The sequence below is a fragment of the Gorilla gorilla genome, chromosome 9 (genome assembly GCF_029281585.2).
Source record: "Gorilla gorilla gorilla isolate KB3781 chromosome 9, NHGRI_mGorGor1-v2.1_pri, whole genome shotgun sequence".
Lineage (NCBI taxonomy): Eukaryota > Metazoa > Chordata > Mammalia > Primates > Hominidae > Gorilla > Gorilla gorilla.
The window spans coordinates 64,542,384-64,561,220 of NC_073233.2; the positions used below are offsets into that span (position 1 = coordinate 64,542,384).

Genomic DNA, 18,837 nt, shown 5'->3' on the forward strand with positions numbered 1-18,837 from the left:
TGTTAAGGGCAGCCAGAGAGAAAGGTCGGGTTACCCTCAAAGGGAAGCCCATCAGACTAACAGCAGATTTCTCGGCAGAAACCCTACAAGCCAGAAGAGAGTGGGGGCCAATATTCAACATTCTTAAAGAAAAGAATTTTCAACCCAGAATTTCATATCCAGCCAAACTAAGCTTCATAAGTGAAGGAGGAATAAAATACTTTACAGACAAGCAAATGCTGAGAGATTTTGTCACCACCAGGCCTGCCCTAAAAGAGCTCCTGAAGGAAGCGCTAAACATGGAAAGGAACAACCGGTACCAGCCGCTGCAAAATCATGCCAAAATGTAAAGACCATTGAGACTAGGAAGAAACTGCATCAACTAATGAGCAAAATCACCAGCTAACATCATAATGACAGGATCAAATTCACACATAACAATATTAACTTTAAATGTAAATGGACTAAATTCTCCAATTAAAAGACACAGACTGGCAAGTTGGATAAAGAGTCAAGACCCATCAGTGTGCTGTATTCAGGAAACCCATCTCACGTGCAGAGACACACATAGGCTCAAAATAAAAGGATGGAGGAAGATCTACCAAGCAAATGGAAAACAAAAAAAGGCAGGGGTTGCAATCCTAGTCTCTGATAAAACAGACTTTAAACCAACAAAGATCAAAAGAGACAAAGAAGGCCATTACATAATGGTAAAGGGATCAATTCAACAAGAGGAGCTAACTATCCTAAATATATATGCACCCAATACAGGAGCACCCAGATTCATCAAGCAAGTCCTGAGTGACCTACAAAGAGACTTAGACTCCCACACATTAATAATGGGAGACTTTAACACCCCACTGTCAACATTAGACAGATCAACGAGACAGAAAGTCAACAAGGATACCCAGGAATTGAACTCAGCTCTGCACCAAGCGGACCTAATAGACATCTACAGAACTCTCCGCCCCAAATCAACAGAATATACATTTTTTTCAGCACCACACCACACCTATTCCAAAATTGACCACATAGTTGGAAGTAAAGCTCTCCTCAGCAAATGTAAAAGAACAGAAATTATAACAAACTATCTCTCAGACCACAGTGCAATCAAACTAGAACTCAGGATTAAAAATCTCACTCAAAGCCACTCAACTACATGGAAACTGAACAACCTGCTCCTGAATGACTACTGGGTACATAACGAAATGAAGGCAGAAATAAAGATGTTCTTTGAAGCCAACGAGAACAAAGACACAACATACCAGAATCTCTGGGATGCATTCAAAGCAGTGTGTAGAGGGAAATTTATAGCACTAAATGCCCACAAGAGAAAGCAGGAAAGATCCAAAATTGACACCCTAACATCACAATTAAAAGAACTAGAAAAGCAAGAGCAAACACATTCAAAAGCTAGCAGAAGGCAAGAAATAACTAAAATCAGAGCAGAACTGAAGGAAATAGAGACACAAAAAACCCTTCAAAAAATCAATGAATCCAGGAGCTGGTTTTTTGAAAGGATCAACAAAATTGATAGACTGCTAGCAAGACTAATAAAGAAAAAAAGAGAGAAGAATCAAATAGACACAATAAAAAATGATAAAGGGGATATCACCACCGATCCCACAGAAATACAAACTACCATCAGAGAATACTACAAACACCTCTACGCAAATAAACTAGAAAATCTAGAAGAAATGGATACATTCCTTGACACATACACTCTGCCAAGACTAAACCAGGAAGAAGTTGAATCTCTGAATAGACCAATAACAGGAGCTGAAATTGTGGCAATAATCAATAGTTTACCAACCAAAAAGAGTCCAGGACCAGATGGATTCACAGCCGAATTCTACCAGAGGTATAAGGAGGAACTGGTACCATTCCTTCTGAAACTATTCCAATCAATAGAAAAAGAGGGAATCCTCCCTAACTCATTTTATGAGGCCAGCATCATTCTGATACCAAAGCCTGGCAGAGACACAACCAAAAAAGAGAATTTTAGACCAATATCCTTGATGAACATTGATGCAAAAATCCTCAATAAAATACTGGCAAAACGAATCCAGCAGCACATCAAAAAGCTTATCCACCACGATCAAGTGGGCTTCATCCCTGGGATGCAAGGCTGGTTCAATATACGCAAATCAATAAATGTAATCCAGCATATAAACAGAGCCAAAGACAAAAACCACATGATTATCTCAATAGATGCAGAAAAAGCCTTTGACAAAATTCAACAACCCTTCATGCTAAAAACTCTCAATAAATTAGGTATTGATGGGACGTATTTCAAAATAATAAGAGCTATCTATGACAAACCCACAGCCAATATCATACTGAATGGGCAAAAACTGGAAGCATTCCCTTTGAAAACTGGCACAAGACAGGGATGCCCTCTCTCACCACTCCTATTCAACATAGTGTTGGAAGTTCTGGCCAGGGCAATCAGGCAGGAGAAGGAAATAAAGGGTATTCAATTAGGAAAAGAGGAAGTCAAATTGTCCCTGTTTGCAGACGACATGATTGTTTATCTAGAAAACCCCATTGTCTCAGCCCAAAATCTCCTTAAGCTGATAAGCAACTTCAGCAAAGTCTCAGGATACAAAATCAATGTACAAAAATCACAAGCATTCTTATACACCAACAACAGACAAACAGAGAGCCAAATCATGAGTGAACTCCCATTCACAATTGCTTCAAAGAGAATAAAATACCTAGGAATCCAACTTACAAGGGATGTGAAGGACCTCTTCAAGGAGAACTACAAACCACTGCTCAAGGAAATAAAAGAGGATACAAACAATTGGAAGAACATTCCATGCTCATGGGTAGGAAGAATCAATATCGTGAAAATGGCCATACTGCCCAAGGTCATTTACAGATTCAATGCCATCCCCATCAAGCTACCAATGACTTTCTTCACAGAATTGGAAAAAACTACTTTAAAGTTCATATGGAACCAAAAAAGAGCCCGCATCGCCAAGTCAATCCTAAGCCAAAAGAACAAAGCTGGAGGCATCACACTACCTGACTTCAAACTATACTACAAGGCTACAGTAACCAAAACAGCATGGTACTGGTACCAAAACAGAGATATAGATCAATGGAACAGAACAGAGCCCTCAGAAATAACGCCGCATACCTACAACTATCTGATCTTTGACAAACCTGAGAAAAACATGCAATGGGGAAAGGATTCCCTATTTAATAAATGGTGCTGGGAAAACTGGCTAGCCATATGTAGAAAGCTGAAACTGGATCCCTTCCTTACACCTTATACAAAAATCAATTCAAGATGGATTAAAGATTTAAACGTTAGACCTAAAAGCATAAAAACCCTAGAAGAAAACCTAGGCATTACCATTCAGGACATAGGCGTGGGCAAGGACTTCATGTCCAAAACACCAAAAGCAATGGCAACAAAAGACAAAATTGACAAATGGGATCTAATTAAACTAAAGAGCTTCTGCACAGCAAAAGAAACTACCATCAGAGTGAACAGGCAACCTACAAAATGGGAGAAAATTTTCGCAACCTACTCATCTGACAAAGGGCTAATATCCAGAATCTACAATGAACTCAAACAAATTTACAAGAAAAAAACAAACAACCCCATCAAAAAGTGGGCGAAGGACATGAACAGACACTTCACAAAAGAAGACATTTATGCAGCCAAAAAACACATGAAAAAATGCTCATCATCACTGGCCATCAGAGAAATGCAAATCAAAACCACTATGAGATATCATCTCACACCAGTTAGAATGGCAATCATTAAAAAGTCAGGAAACAACAGGTGCTGGAGAGGATGTGGAGAAATAGGAACACTTTTACACTGTTGGTGGGACTGTAAACTAGTTCAACCATTGTGGAAGTCGGTGTGGCGATTCCTCAGGGATCTAGAACTAGAAATACCATTTGACCCAGCCATCCCATTACTGGGTATATACCCAAAGGACTATAAATCATGCTGCTATAAAGACACATGCACACGTATGTTTATTGCGGCATTATTCACAATAGCAAAGACTTGGAACCAACCCAAATGTCCAACAATGATAGACTGGATTAAGAAAATGTGGCACATATACACCATGGAATACTATGCAGCCATAAAAAATGATGAGTTCATGTCCTTTGTAGGGACATGGATGAAACTGGAAACCATCATTCTCAGTAAACTATCACAAGAACAAAAAACCAAACACCGCATATTCTCACTCATAGGTGGGAATTGAACAATGAGATCACATGGACACAGGAAGGGGAATATCACACTCTGGGGACTGTTGTGGGGTGGGGGGAGGGGGGAGGGATAGCATTGGGAGATATACCTAATGCTAGATGACGAGTTAGTGGGTGCAGCACACCAGAATGGCACATGTATACATATGTAACTAACCTGCACAATGTGCACATGTACCCTAAAACTTAAAGTATAATAAAAAAAAAAGAAAAAAAAAAAAAAAAAAAAAAAAAAGGAATCCACTGCTAACCTGGAAAGGGAGGTTTCAAAGTACACAGGAGGTAGCAGTTATTAAGGAAAATAACAATTATTGTACATCAAGCAGAATCTCCTCAGTCAAACATATTATATCATTAAATACCATTTTCTTTGAAAGGTAAATTTCTGTTTTCAGTTTTTATTTCTAAAGAATATAAGTCACTGTTATTTGGAGCTTCCAATTACCATGTGATCACACATAGCATTATCCTGAGATAGACTAATTCCAGCCAAGTGCAAAGAACCAGGCTTCCTACTGAGACAAGTTGACCTAATATGAAAAATTAATATTTTTAATAAACCTGGAAGCAACTGGATCTGTCAGTTAATGATATGGCTATAATATCCAGTAAAGGACTTAACCTTCCCAGTCTGTCATAAATTATAGCAAACAACAGTTCTTATCTCATATACTTTTTTAAATTTGATAAGGTATGCAAAACATTTAACACAATATCTGAGACATAGTGAATACTTAGCTCAATCTATGAGTTGGAATGAAAATACCTACCTGTCTATTATGAAGAATAAAATAACAAATGTGAAGCATGTAACCAGCAGTAGAAACACAATAAATGTGAGCTGAATATGTTGCCACCTTGAGTTTTTACTCCAGGAGGTGCACACAGTACCAAATTAAAAGGGAGTGCAGGAAAGGGGCCAATTTAAAATTTAACTGGTTCTTTCCTCAATGCCTTTGAATTATTTGACCGTAAAGATTTCAGATGGGCTAATCATCATGCTTTCCAAGTTTTTTCATTGTAATTGTATTTAATTATTGTGATGAAAATGACACTGTTCCCCATAAATACTCAAGACCCACTCACAGTTTCTTATATTTATATTCATATATCTAGGATCTCTCAAGTTCATTCCCATTGGGTTCATCTAACATTGTATGGTCTTCGTTCTTGTCGGTATAATAGTTTATTAGGTAAATGTTTATTAGGTAATTAACAGTCCAAGTCACCTTGGCTATCTGTCAAATGAATAGAAGCACACTACAGATACTAGAAGGGGTTGAAGGGAAGAGATTTCCAAGGGCTTTGGCAGGTGGAGAAGGCTTTTTGGAGAGGATAGGCCTGAACCGTTTCACCACTAAAAGCACTTTTATTATTTTTCTCCATAGTCACTATATTTACAAAGATTTTATTTTTACTTAACATTGTGGCATGGTCTGGCAAAAGGGAGCATCTGTAGCATTGTACATATATATATATATATGTATATATATACATAAAATATGTTATAGTTATATTCTTCAAAAATTATTATGTATTTCTTGAATCATATTGATTTGTATACTATTGGAAATGTTGTTCAGGAGATACAACATTTCTGCTGAATGTGTTCATTCAACATTTAACATTTCTCTTCCTGAATGTGTATAAGTGTTGTGTAGGAGTGTTGTTTCCTACATAACAAACACGTAAGCTCTCTTTGTTTATTTCTTTAAGTTCTGCTCTGGTTCAAGCAATTTATGCAGTATCAACAGAAATAAATCCACAAGCATCTCATGAGCATCTGTTAGAAGCTCAGCACCAACCCAAACTCTGGGAAGGAGTATAGTCATCAGTCAATGAATCTCCTAGTAGGACAGTACATTCTGGAAAGTAACCTCAGAGTAGATGGCAATATATATTTATGGCAATATAAATCAAGGAACTTAGAAAGATGCACTCCTTTGGCGTTGCAGTTATTAAGCCTTTAATGAAACTTTTAATGGCAGCATAAATGCTGAAAGGTAATTTGATAAGAAGTGTCAATAACTTTAGCATAAATTCTGAAAGGTAATTTGATAAAAGGTGTCAATAACTTTAAAAACAGTCAAACCCTTTAACGCAGCATTGCCTACTCAAGGCATTTATCCTACAGAAATAACACAAATACTATCAAAAAGGGTTTCATTACAGCATTATTAATAGTGGAAACAATTGGAGATTCACATAACCAATAATAATGGTATTTCTAAATAGAGGATGGTACATACTTAATTTGGAAAATTATGTAGCCATTTAAAATTGTGTTTTTTTAAAGAATATTTTACATAGAGAAAAAATAAGAAAAAGATGTTAAGTGGATAAAAGCAGGATACAAAACAGCAATACTATTAAATGTGTGCAGTTTTATTTCAAACATATGAATCAATGTGTGTATATTTGTAAATATGTGTGTGTGTGTGTGTGTGTGTGTGTGTGTGTGTCTAATGATCTCCCTAAAAGGGACAAGGCCATCAGTATGTGGTAGAATTACAGGTCAGGTCATTTAAAAAAATTCTTTATATGTCCTATAGAGTCAGAAAAATATAGAAAGATGACTAATAGGTTTCTATCCTCAAAAAGAGTTAACATCCCAGCAGAAAAGATATAATTTACACATGGCATAATAAAAAAAATATACAACAGAATATGAGAACTAGACTTCTGCTGTCTCATCCTCTGTTCCTCCTTTGGGAAATTACCTCTCGCTCAACGTGATTGTGTCTCTAGTAAGGCAACCTCATCAGGTAGACTTGCAATTTCTTGGGCTCAGTCACAACTGGGGTCCACGATCCAGGCCAGCTCACCTGGTATCGCTCTTTGTCGGGCCACAGAATGAGTGAGAGTCCACCTGGGTCCCATTTTTACACTTTAGAAAAGAGAAGCTCTTTGTATGAATTTGAAGCCCAAACTTCTAGCATTGACAAGGAAGTAATATACCTGAAAATGAAGCTAACCTGGAGAAGAACCGAGTTGAACATTGAGAAAGAGAGACATTAGGACAATATCCTGAAAAAAAGTAATTTTTGCCCAATAGAACCAGCCATGATTGAAGACATATGTAATCCTGAACTTTTCTGTTTTGTGAGCCAATAAATACCTTTTTTTATTTTCATTTTTTCGGACAGTAAATTCCATTTTCCCTTAAATCCATTTGATCTATGTTACTTGTCTTTCAACTCACATGGTCATTATTGATATAAACACATCTTTCAAAGACATAGCATGAGTTATTGAATCAGGGGAGAAACAGGTCACTTCCAGCCTGATGACTGGGAAAGGCTACTCAGAGAAGAGGCAATCCAAGCTGGACCTTGGAACAAAAGAGAGAGTAAGCATAAGGACCAAAGAAACCTGTAATTTATAGAGGTATAAATGTAAGGTATTTGGTAAGATGCTTTTACTGAAGGAGAGACTTTGTGTTGGGAAGCAGGAAGTGATGGGCTGGGGCCAACACTGTAATTATCAGGCTAGTGGGTTTAGAAATTATCCTATAAGCAATGAAATATCCATTAAAGAATTTTAGTAAGTGTGTGACCTGTTGAAAATCATCCTTCCAGAAAAATAATTAGTGTGAGAGTTATATCTAATGAAAGTATAAAATTGGCACCCTCTTCATCCTTTTCCTCCTGTAATCTCTTCCCAGGGAAATTTGCTAGCTAATCTCCTGGTCTTCAGTTTTCCATACTGATTTATCCTCCATACATTGTCTGGTGGACTTTTTAAAAATATGTCTAATTGTGGCACTTAAAAAGTCAGGATGTTTCTTAATGTCCATGCTGCAACATGGATAAATCTCAAAATAATTATGTTGAGGGAAAGAAACCAGACCAAAAAGGAAAAATGTATAGTATATGATTCCATTTATATAACATTCTAGAAAAAAAAAATGACAGAAAGCAGATCAGTGGTTGCCTAGCAATGGGGAGAAGGTGAGGAGGAGGGGTGAGAGTGTGATTACAGGGGGATGAGAGGACTTTAGGAGGCAATGAGATAATCACTGTCTTGTGTGCTAATGGCTTCACGGGTATATACACATGTCAAATTTTGCACCTTACATACATGCAGTTTAGCATTTGTGGAATTGTTACACAGTTATACCTCAATATAAATAATACCTCAATAAAGCTAGTTTAAAAATAAAGTGACAATGACGATGTGGTCCAGTCTCAAAGCAGAAAGCAAAACAGTACAACTAAAGACCAGTTTTTAAAGTAGTTCAGGCTATTTTCATGTATTTTCTGAACTCGACAGCATCAACTCTCTAAAGCACCCTTATTCTTTCTTGATCCAGCTTCTTCCAAATTCCTTCGCTGTTCCCACATCCCTTTATTCTAAATTCCTTGAAAATTTTACCTTCTACCATCAGCCATAAGGGAATAGATTCTCTATTTTTTTCTAAATCATATTAAATCCAGTTCCAGACTGCAAATGTTGGCAAGAAGTTCTCAAATCAAGTATTTTTGGTATTAACCACTGCCCTTTTATTGTTTAAGGATCTCAGGGTACCAGAAGAAAAGAAATAATAGAAGATGCCTCATCTTCATTCTGTGGTCATCCTTATCACTGTTGATTGTTCTGCTACACAAGGCTATTTTTTTACCAGTTAGCATTCAGTAGTTCCTTCATTGTGCCAGGCATTAAGCTAAATGCATTTTCTTACTCCTCATAACAACCCCATAAGAAAAGACACATGGTACCCCCTTTTCCCACTCACTTGCCGTCTTAGTTCGGGCTAGTCACTTACCTTCTCTGATCACCAGTTGTCTCTTGTAAAGCGAGATGTAAAACTAGGTGGCTCTTCAAACTCTGACATTGGTTTTTTTCTTTATTTACTATACATACCAATGCCAAATAAGGTGCCATAAGAAAGAAGAAAGGTGGATTGCACACTGAAATTGGGCTCGTTTTCATAGACTGAACCTACATGGACATTTACTGGCCTAAAGTAACTTTATGTCTTTCTTTTCTTTTTTTTTTTTTTTTTTTTTTTTTGAGATGGAGTCTTGCTCTGTCACCAGGCTGGAGTGCAGTGGCACGATCTCAGCTCACTGCAACCTCCGCCTCCCGTGTTCAAGCAATTCTCCTGCCTTAGCCTCCTGAGTAGCTGGGACTACGGGTGCATGCCACCACGCTCAGCTAATTTTTGTATTTTCAGTAGAGACGGGGTTTCACCATGCTGGCCAGGATGGTCTATGTCCTGACCTCGTGATCGGCCTGCCTAGGCCTCCCAAAGTGCCGGAATTATAGGCGCAAGCCGCCGCGCCCAGCCAGTAACTTTATTTCTTGATCAGCGTACTCAGAACAGATTAAGACTACAAGAAATCCCTGAATACACAGACACATTTAAAGTTCTTGGAGACCATCTGGTCCCTGGAAGAATTCAAGACTTGATTTTTGAGCACATAGAAGAAGTCTGAGGCTAGGCAGGTTTTTTCTGGGATCCGGCAGGGACCCAGCCAGGACATGGTGTAACACGGGCAGTGGTATTCCAAGGACAGGGTGATGGGTGCAGTCTACGCTGGTAGAAAAGATGATTTTATCACTGGCTATAACAAAATTATTTTTAAATGGCAATCTTCAACCATATGTGCTGCTACTTCCAGCAGTCTCTTCCAGGACTGCTGATTCAGCATGGCAAACTTCCCCAAAGCATCCAAGGCCACAGTGCCAAGTGGCAAGCATCCCTGTGCCCCCAAAGATACCACACAACACAATATATACCCAGCTTCAATATGACAAGACTGGGCTCTGCCTCACGGGAAGCTCAAAGCCTCATCACAGGAAACTCATACATTGCTACTGACAGTATAAGATTATACAACCCCTATGGAGGGCTATAGAACAAAACTGTCTACATTTTCACCTTTTGACTCAGCAATTTCACATTAGAAACTTACCCTGAAGATACGCGTCCTAGATATCCACGCAATGAATATCATGGATATTAATTATCTGTAAAAAATAATACACTGTACGGTGCTTAGGGGTGAGGTGTCACAATGTCAGTAATGAACTCTCAAATGAATCAGAAAAAAAAATGGGTGTATAGTTGAACTGAATGAATATAGATGGATGGATAGAGAGCAAAGGATGAATGGACAGAAATGAACAATGACAGAGATAAATGATTGATTGATTGACTGATAGCACATGCAACGTGAAATAAATAAAGCAAATATGGTAAAATTCTGAAAACTCATGAATCTAGATGATAGAAAGATAAGTATTCACTTCCCTATTCTTGCAACTTTAGGTTTGAAATTTTAAAAAATAAAATGCTGGGGAAAATTAAGCCAAATTACTTTGTTCTTAAGTGACTGAGGGACCATGGGCCAAAGACCTCATGAAACTATAGGATAAACTTACGGCATTTCCCAAAATTGAAGTGAGGCTAAACTGGATATTACTGAGCAGGAAGCAAAATAGCCATGAAGTTTTAAAATAAAACTGCATCAACCAGTCACTTGAAGCCACTTGAAGCTTGAACCCTAGAGCATACATTTATTTTCCTTAAATATTAGAAAGTATTTAGGGAAAAATTTGAAGAAGCCATCTTCATCTCCACACCTTTTAAGCTATCTAACTCCTTGCATGAGATTTCCTCTCTTTGAGCCTGATTTCTCCTTTGAGAGAAATGGCATTAACAATTATCACACACTACTATTGTGAGAATTAAGTAAAGTGTCACGTACCACTTATCACACACCCCTATTGTGAGAATTAAGTAAAATTAAGAGGTATGTAAACATGAGGGATGCATGGCAAATGCATCACGAGTGTCTCTTCTCTTCAATTTCTTTCTACCAATAGTGTACCTAAGAGACCAGCTAAAGGTCATTGGCAAACCTAAAACGATGTCCCATTCCCCGAGATATTCATTCGTGCATTATTCATTTACTTAGCAAATATTTAGCAAGGACCTAATTTTATGCCAGACTCTACAGTGATGAACAAAACAGGCAAAAATCCCTGCCCTCCTGGATGTTGGAATTTAATCCCCTGCTCTTTCCTCCACCACTCCGTGTCTCTTACTTGACTAGTTGAGCACCGTTTTGGGTGTTCCTGAGAACAGGCCTCTGTTTCTCCTCTTCCCCCATGAGATAAGGCAGCAGCTGAGACCACAAAAGTAAATGATTGCTTTGAGTTTGTGTGAAAACAAGGCCACACTGCCCCACTTGAATCCTGCCCATGGCAGGATCAGGGCTAGCCAATAGCAGGCTGTCAGCACAGCTAAAGCAGTCCTTCCTGAATGTCTGCTTTGAGACAATGAGACTCTTTTAAGCCAAGGCACCAGTAGCTAATTTGAGTGTTTTTCAAACAAACTTTGTTGAAATTATAAAGCAGCACTTCAGAACAGTTGCCCTGGGAAAAATGGGAGTGCAGTTTACACAGTGTTCATACACACAGAGCCAGGGTGTGCCTCAAGTTAAATGAACCCATCTGGGGAGCAGATCGGCCCTGATCATAATGAGCAAATCAGCCCATGATAAAAATAGCTGCACTCACATGCACTTATAATAAAGTAAATCTCAAGGAGCTCAAAGCACGTTATAAACAGATAAGTAAGTAGTGAGCCAACAGAAGAATCCCTTTATATTCAGTCCAACATTCTATATGGTTCTGTAGCTAAGAAGAAAGGTTATGTTTTTCTCTGTGTGACACAATGGATCCAGCTGGAATAGTTCCTATGGAGAACATAGAAAATCTTGTACTCATTATAAAATCACAAATATCATACTAATATTAGCTTGGTACCAAAGTAATTGCTGTTTTTGCCATTACTTTTAATGGCATTAACACTATTACTAACCTAATAACAGATTTCTGCATTAAAACCATACTTGTACTTTCATTGTCTCTTTTGAGCCTCACAACGACCCTTTAAGATAAGCAGAATAGGTATCATATCTAATTGAACAGAGAAAGAAACTGAAGTTCAGAGAGGGTAAGTGCCTCATATAAAAATGCACAGCTTTTTAGAAAGAAGTAGCATAAAAGAGACATGAACAGTTTTTATGCTAACACTGGCACTTTTTGCTCTCTTTGCTACCTTCAAAAACGATCTTCTTTCTCTGTTGGTTACAGAGTCTGAATCCTCAGAACCTCAAAGTGGCATAGGCTGGCATCCAAGCCTGTTGTAGAATTCTTTTTAATGATTTCCATTTTTTTACCATAAAGAGCAACGCTTTGCTTTTGAGGGTGTTACTATAGAACTGTCCATAAACCTGATCTTTTGGTTGATTTATGACATTGCGGAGCTGGAGAATGTTCGTTTCTTAATTTAAAAGGAGTGAAGGATCCTGAAGAAGAGAGATTCAAAGTGGGACAGCTGTGATTCCAAAAATCAAGCCCTTGTCCGTGGGAGAAGGAAAGATCAACGTGCTTCTTCAGTCTGTGATGAATGCTTTGATGTTCTTTCTCCCACTGCTTTTATTGAACTAATACATATTTGTCTCTTTTTCTTGCCCATTAACTGACTGTATTCCCACTTCCTTTAGGAACACTGAATTATTCAGTTCGGAGTTCAGTGCCTGGCGATTGCATGTGCTCACTGAACATTGCTGAGGTTGAGTAATATGCTGACTCGGAGATAAATAAATGATATCAGTAGCTAATATTTACTTCTGGGACATCTAGGTATTATCTTAAGCACGATACATGAATTAAGATATTTAATCTCTACAATGGAAAGTCTATTAGGCATTAGTATTATTAGCTTCCTCTCTATTTTAGAAATGTGAAACTGAGGCACAGGAAGGTTAAGGCACTTGTCCCAGTTCACAGCACTAGAAGAAGTGATCCTGGATTTTGAATCCTGGAAATCTAGCTCTCTACAAAGAAACCACATGCTTAGGAATGGAGGGAGTTGGGCAGTGTGTTTTCTTTATTTGTTTTGTTTCATTTCAGCAGCTCCTCATACAGAGAAAAGAAAGTTTTGTTCATCTCACATCTCCAGATTCTCTAGTGTATCCATCAGAAAATAATAAGTTCTTGTGAAAACTTCAATAAATTACATGAAGACAAGATGGCTTTTGGCAGCAGGAAAAACTTATATAATACCTCTGACCAGTTTCAGGCTGAGAAATAGGGGCACTGGGATTTTGAAGGTCAAACTGCTTTGGCCAAGGGATACTGCCTTGAGTATCTTAAGTAATTGAGTACACATATTTGAGTCACAGTAATCCCTATTCTGCTGCCCTGTTGAGAGACGATGTGAAAATGGCCCAATTGTTTTAAAGATGGTGAAAAGTCCTAGAGGCACAATGCTGGCCCAAGGAAGCCACTCCATATGGGTTTGGTGGATGGATTCGTAAATGAATGAATGAATCATTCACCTTCAACCAGCAAAAGATGCCTGCTTTTCAAATAGCTCAGTGTGGGATTCACATCTCAGAATCTTATCCTTAAAAGAACTTTGGTTTAAACACTTCTTTTTGTAATCGTTGTAATCTTCAGCGTTACATCTGAGGCAAGGAACTTACCAAATTTTCCACCAGGAAGCATTAAAATATGAGGGAGCCAGGGGAAGGGGGTGGGGAGTCGTTATTGAGAAGGGGTCAGTTCTCTGTGATGCTAGGGCATTTGTTTCTGACTTTGGGAAAAAATTGAACATAGCTAACATATCCCCATATTCCGACTGCATCCAATCTGAAAAGGAACATTTTAAAGTTGCCAAGCATACAGAGGGCTTTTGCTAGGAAAGCTCTCATTACGAATACTTTCTGAGTCTTCCAAACACTTTGCACGCAAATACCTGAGACTGCGTAACTTACAATGAACAGAAGTGTATTGGCTCGCAGTTCTGGAGGCTGAAAAATCCAATATCACAGTGCCAGCATCTGGTGAGAGACTTCTTCCCATGTCATTACAGGGCAAAAGGCAATAGGGTTACAGAGAGGGCTTGAGGGGACTGAACTTGCCCTTTTATAAAGGCACCAATCCCACCCATGAGATGGAGCCCTCATAGCCTAATCACCTCTTAAAGGTCTCACCTCTAAATACTGTTACTATGGCAATTAAATTTCAACATGAATCTTGGAGGGGGCAAACATTCAAACCGTATCATCATGATATGGCAAAATGACATTCTCTTAAATTTATTTAAAGTGCCAGGCAACTCCTCTGGACAAGCCCCTGACCTGCCCTCACCAAACTTCCAACCAGATTCTTGCCCTAAAACTTCACTTATACCGGAACTCTGGAGCTGTCATGAATTTACACCTAGGACCTACAAATACTCGATGTGCATATGTTGGATTTATAAAATTCCCATTCAGAAATCATAGACAGTACAGGGGATTTCTGTTAATACCACAGCACCTAAGTTAATTTAATGTAATGCTGAAATTTGTGCTCATTCTTTCCTTTTGCAGATGGGAAACTAAAGCCTAAATAAGTAATTTGCCTGATCTTCCACAGCTAATAATGGGGAAGCCAAAATATGATCTGAGCTTCAAAATCAGTTTCTTTCTTTGATTCCCTATTTTTATTAAAGAAACTGCCTTTTACATTATAAAAGTAAAATACTAATTTGTAGAAAACTTAGAAAGTATCACAAAAAGTAAAGAAAATAATATTGAATAATGTTTTAATGCAAAGAGAAATAATGCCAATATTTTGGCATATTTCCTTCCAATCATATACCATCTAGTAAATACAATTTATTGACTAATTTTTTTCTTTTTTATATGGCAAGCAGGAGTCCATGCCGTTAAAAACTTCCTGTTTAGTATCTATATAATATTCAGTAATACATACTTTGTACTTTATTTTAATATCTATGTAATATTGAGTATATACAGACTTTATTATATAGTAACACAGTCTTTATTGCTAAATATTTAGATCATTATTCTGATCTTAACAATTATAAATAATATTGAAATAAATCTCCTTCTACATAAATCTTGAACTGAAAGACTGATAATTACATTAGTACAAATTCCCAAATGTGAGAATATATTTTTTCTATTATATGTAGCCTCTTTCCTTAAAACTAAGACCCTTCACCCTACCACCACCCTGAAATTATTTCTCCTGCTTTGTTTATAAACCACAGAGCTGTTATTACAAATGTCTAGATCAAGGTATGGGAAACAGAGTGAAAGAGCTGGAGATTTGGAATCAGAAAATCTAGATCAATGCACCAGTTCACTTCTCACTCACAAGGTGATCCTGGAATGTTACCTGAGAGGCTTTCTGTCCATGTTTTCTCACCTGGAAAATGGGGCACTAATAGCACCTCCCTCAAAAGATTGAACTGAGGCTTAAATCAGATCAAACATGTGACAACAGCTTTGTAAACCATCATGTGGTCTCGCAAACATCAGTTGTGATTACCTTTACGTGTGCTGACAGATTTAAACAGCTTTCAAAGGGAAATCACAAGAGAGAAAACCAGTTTATGTTGATGTGCTTTTTTGGTAAAATAAAACCCAAACCGTTCTTTATTTTATTTTTTTATTTGTAATGTTTTTGGGTACATAGTAGGTGTCTATATTTATGGGGTACATGAGATGTTTTCATACACGCATGCAATATGAAATAAGCACATCACGGAGAATAGGGTATCCACCCTTGCAAGCATTTATCCTTTGAGTTACTTTCTAATTATCCTCTTTAAGTTATTTTAAAACGTACAATTAAGTCATTATTGACTACAGTCACCCTGTTGTGCTATCAAACAGTAGGTCTTAATCATTGTTTCTATTTTTTTGTACCTATTAACCATCCCACCTCACTCCCCCAAACCCCCACTACACTTCCCACCCTCTGGTAACCAGCCTTCTACAATCTATGTCCATGAGTTCAATTGTTTTGCTTTTCAGATCCCACAAATAAGTGAGAACATGTGATGTTTCCCTTTCTGTTCCTGGCTTATTTAACTTATTGTAATCCAAACCTTTCTTTTAAAAAAGTTTAAAAGAATTAAAAGGCCCTCGGGATAAATAATAGCTGTCCAAAGAACATTTCCCAAGTCCAAGTTGTGTCATCCTGGAGATTTTGAAAGCTTTTGCTCATATGTTGGATTAGCACATCTAAAAGTCTCTGATCACAGGCAAGTCAGAGAGCTAATGAACCCAACACGCCTTGAGGCTGTGCAAGAGAATCACCAGAACCACAGCTTAGTCCCTCCTCTCTCAGGGAGGGCCACAACATGAGGCCAGAGTGTGATTGGCCTAGGCTCTTTACTAAGGAGCATTTAATGATGAAGGAGGATGCTTCCACGAGACTAGAGAACAGAGAGAGGAGAGGTGAAGAGCGAGAGAAGGAAGGAAGGTGGCCTAGCCTTCATCAAGGCCGAAAAGATTCAGGACAGGCAAAGAAGTGAGAAGCTGGGAAGGTGCTCACTATCAGGTTTGTGAAGAGACAACTAGGCTCAGAAGTTTTCAGTGTAGGTATCATACTGCAATGGAATGAAAAGGGAGAAAGGCAGTCATTTTATGGTTCAATCAGAGGCGAGGATTAGAAATTTCAAGCATTAATCCAGAAATCCTAGGGATTCAATGACAATGAAATTTGAAGAAAAGTGTGGGGACAATGGGAGCATTGTAGGAAGGAATCAGTCATACCCAGGTGAAAAGCATCAGCCAAAAGGAAAACCCATAGCAAATGGGGAAGCTGAGGTCTATGCAAAGCAGGAGGCAAATGGGAAATGCAGCACGCCCAGGAAAAGCCTCAACATGTACACCTGGCAGGAGATCCAGAGGCATAATCAGGAGGCTGACCAGTGGCTGGTCATCAATTGCAAGGCTTACAATGTCTCCAGCTGGGCCGACAGGCATCCAGGTGGGCACCAGGTCCTCAACCACTGTGCTGGGGAAGATGCCACGGTAAGAAACTCCAAGCTTTTCCCCCAACCCTCTCCGTCTTTCCCCCGGCTGCTGGGTGGCTGAGATCTTGGCTCTCCTCCCAAAAGCATTCCACAATCACTCATCTCCTCACAAACCAATTTTTCAGGATTCCTCTCTAGCAAAATTTTAGTAGTAAATTAAGCCTCAAGGTCTAGCTATGAGCTGCACCTGGTTTGAGATGAGTTCAGATGCTGCCAGTGAATACTATGTTTGCATATTCTGAGTTTTGTTTTGTTCTTGGTGGTTTGTTTTGCTTCGTTTTGAAGCTGAGTCACTGTCTTATAAGAAGAAAATGATAAATGTGTGAGTAAAATCTGGGAAAAAAAAAAAGAACATCTGAACCTAAATAGAAATTTATAAGACTCTTACAAAGTTGACATTCAAAGATGTAAATAACATGTCACACAGCCAGCAAGTAATGGTACCAAATTTTGAAATCAGGTCGGTTTGATCCTAAAGCCTTAAATATCTGGATTGTAAAAAATAAAATAAAATTTCTACTTAATATTTGATAAAAAGGTGTCTCGAAATCTTAAATGCCTTAAGGAATCTCTTTTAAAATATTCCATAAAGAAGTCAGTTTTCTCTCAGTTGGGACTTTTATTCCCCACATTGTACAGACGAAGAAACAGAATTAGAGGAACTAAACAACTAACTCAAGATCAGAAATTAATATATGACAGAATAGAAATTTAAATGCAGGCTTTTAAAAAGTATGTGGCTCCTGTTGGTTTTACAGTTTAGCATATAACTTCTTTAACTGGTTTTAAAGATCGGATTGAAAACATTATTTTGCTAAGTACCAGTCTATACATGGTACTGTACTAATAATAACAAAATTCACAAATACCTGCAAGATTTCATCTTTTGATGCCATCTGCATCTCTTTTCCTCAATTCTTACTTTTCCCCCAATTTCTCATCCCTCTTGTCTGTCTAGGTTCCTATTCTTCCTATCTGGTTTCTACAGTCAGATGAATACCTTTCTGAGTATGCCCTGCTACAGCCCCACCACTTCTCTCAGATATATTTCTTAAACAAAGTTCAAACTTTCCTTGCAAAATAAGCATGAGCTTGTACACAGTGCCCAGAAATCAGAGAGCAGAGGGTAGAAGAAGCAAGAAGAAGAGCATTTGTGTGAGAACAACAGGAGAAAAAAAAAAACAAGAAGAAAATGTAAAACATACTACAGATGCCTATCTATCCTATCCCTTCATTTCTACAACTCAGAGAAAATACAGATGAGGCTTTCCTAACACAAGTCACAGAATTAGCTCAGAGGATGTGTTCGCAAAGATGTGAGCCTTCAACCACCTTAAAAATAACTGATAGCCTCACTCAGTTTGAGGCAGCCCAGATAGATGATAAAGTTTTAATTTGCTAATGATTTTTATCTCCTAGAAGTCAGGAAAAGACCCTGAGTTTGTGTCCAATTATAGCCAACAAGGAGGAATTGATCAATATAATAGAAACCATCAGAATCTTGTGGGAAAATACCCATGCCACCTTATGATTTACCTATGTCAAGGAAGAAAATCATAAATTGGTCAGTAACGTACCTTAGACTTTAGGAAAATAGATAAAAAATGTCCAGAGGAAAGATTCTCCTAGAGAAAATGGCTTAAGAAGAAACGGGGAGTGCCAGAACAATCCACAGTACTCCATGACTCAGAGTACAGGGAGCCTGAGCTTTGGAATAGGTTATGTGAACCTAGGAATGTTATTGGGATGTTCTG

The 18,837-nt window shown here is 38.1% G+C and overlaps 1 pseudogene; it reads left to right on the plus strand.

Moving 5' to 3' along the window:
• Positions 1 to 16,760: 16,760 nt before the first annotated feature.
• Positions 16,761 to 18,837, plus strand: part of LOC101124893 (putative fatty acid desaturase 2-like protein FADS2B) — a 37,351-nt pseudogene continuing 35,274 nt past the window's right edge.